Genomic DNA, 2,195 nt, shown 5'->3' with positions numbered 1-2,195 from the left:
ATCATGCATAGAATATTTTTCCCTTTGATTATATATTGGTAAATTTATATTTTGAGTTTGTCATAGAGTTCTCTAGTTTGAGAACTCTTCCTAGATTTCTTCTATTCTAGACAAATTTTGATTTACTATCCTTTATAGCATCCATGTTTTATAATAAACAAAATCGAGACAAATACCAAATTTTGATTTTTGGCTCTAGAATTTAATTAGATGATTCCAATGCATCCATCAGAATAGACATCAGTTTCTTTCATATGGTATAAACTATGACAAATGCTCTGACTACATCAATTATTTCTTTGGGTTTACAAGACTCTGTATGCACTCGAAGCTATTTAGAATGGTTTTACACCTTACATTATCTACATACTGGAAATGCAAAGTACAATTAATGTTTTCAAAAAGACACAGATGAAGGATGAGCTTTTGAAAATAATATCAAATGATAGAGTCTGATCGTTCCATCGCAAAAGACATATGCTCCATCATCTTACAGGAGTTAATAGGGTAGGATATGCTCTTTCCGAATTAATCTGAATGGGTTCTGAACAATAGTTGTCTTGCACGGGACGTCAATGAGCATGACAGCCCCGGCTCCAAACTTAGACCCTTCTTCAATTCTTACATTTTTCATAACACAAGCCCCTGCCTTGATCAAAACCCCCTTCCCAATTTTGGGATGCCCGTTGACACCATGGTTGTCGGTGTCACCAAGCGTCACCAATAATGACAGTCTAGCTAATAAAAACTCTCGTCGCATGGTGGAAGACCATTGCCTCGCCAATCCCAGTGGTAGGATGTAGGTCCATTGCAAACACTTGAGAAACCCTGCTTTGGAGAATTGACCCTAAGACTAGAGGTAATGCGCCATGCGGTGAGCTTGGAATGTGAGGAAACCCTTGAAGGTGAGTATACAATGGCAGTAGGAATTGCATGCAGGGTCTCTCTCTTTGGTAGTGCAAATGTCGGCTAGAATGGCATGGTGTACTTGACGGTTTTGTGTAAAAATGTCAAGAAATAGGTTGTAGAGCTCTGCGGTAGGCAGCATGGAGGTGATTGAAAGTTTGTTCATTAGGTGCAATTCCACCACACTCTCAATTGTTTTATAAGAGAGAATTTACTTTCCTTGCATGTACCATCCTTGGGTTTTAGTGTCTTTCAATACCTGTTCTATAGGGAAGAGATGCAACCTTGGATGGCAATGGAGCTAAACTATCAAAGCAACAATTCTAAATTGAGAGCCAGACTCAAGTGTGTATGCTACTGTGCAAGTAGATCGAATTGCATATCCCATTCTGTAGCTAGCTGATTGAGTATACCTGCGATTTTTAAATAGAAGAGGTTCCCTTGTTTAATAAGTATTAGTGCCTAATGTGGACAGCGTACAGGGTTGAAAGATCACATTCGTCATCCAGCTTAGGCTTGAGAAGGTGCGCACACTTCTCTGCTTATCAGAAAAGAGAAAGCCATGATCTGGTTCAAAAGTCTAGTGTTAAATATATTCATCTGTTGTCACACTTCCCTTGATGAAGTTTATCATTGCTTTACTATCAGACTGTGTTCATTGATTCAGCTAGAGTCATTTCTCATTTTGACATTCTGAAGGTAATAACCTCGTCAATACATTGTGCCTCCATAACAATGTTTTAAATGTAAAGCACCAGACCTTCCTCATTATAAATAGTTGTTAAGATATTCATACCTTCTCAAATCATTTCCATGTATCTTTATTTTGCTCATTATCTTGAAATTTGGCACTGCATTTCTATATTGAACCCTCCTTGCCTCCTTTAACTAAATACTTTTACTTTCGTTTGATATTGTTCATCGCTATCTTCATGACAGTTATACAGTGACAACCTCATTCATGCTTCACTGCATCTTGCCATACTCTCTCACATTCGGCAACACCCTCACAAAAAATTTCTCGATTGGCTTTTTATGTCAATCTTAGAACAAATTAAATTTGATATATCTTTTCTTGTTTATTCAATCATTTCACATCTTTATGAGGGTCGTTATCACCTTTCTCGATTAATGTTGTGTGACACTTTTGATTGTATTCATAAAATATTGACAGAAAATATGTGTCGGCTTTCTGAAACGACAGAGACATGACGGGGGTTACAAACACTTTGAATATTGTTAAAATATGCTTCAAGCGGTGCTCACGATCGAGGTCTAGTTTGGCCTTT

General features: G+C 37.5%; 1 pseudogene; it reads right to left on the bottom strand.

Moving 5' to 3' along the window:
• Positions 1-438: 438 nt before the first annotated feature.
• LOC149569850 (serine acetyltransferase 5-like) lies at positions 439-1,111 on the bottom strand (annotated as a pseudogene).
• Between the last annotated feature and the right edge of the window lie 1,084 nt (positions 1,112-2,195).

This window comes from Cupressus sempervirens, chromosome 3, assembly GCF_028749045.1.
Source record: "Cupressus sempervirens isolate cs-2001-9-10 chromosome 3, ASM2874904v1, whole genome shotgun sequence".
Classification (NCBI taxonomy): Eukaryota; Viridiplantae; Streptophyta; class Pinopsida; order Cupressales; family Cupressaceae; genus Cupressus; species Cupressus sempervirens.
Note: the sequence above shows the minus strand (reverse complement) of the source record. Positions and strands in the feature narration are given on the sequence as shown.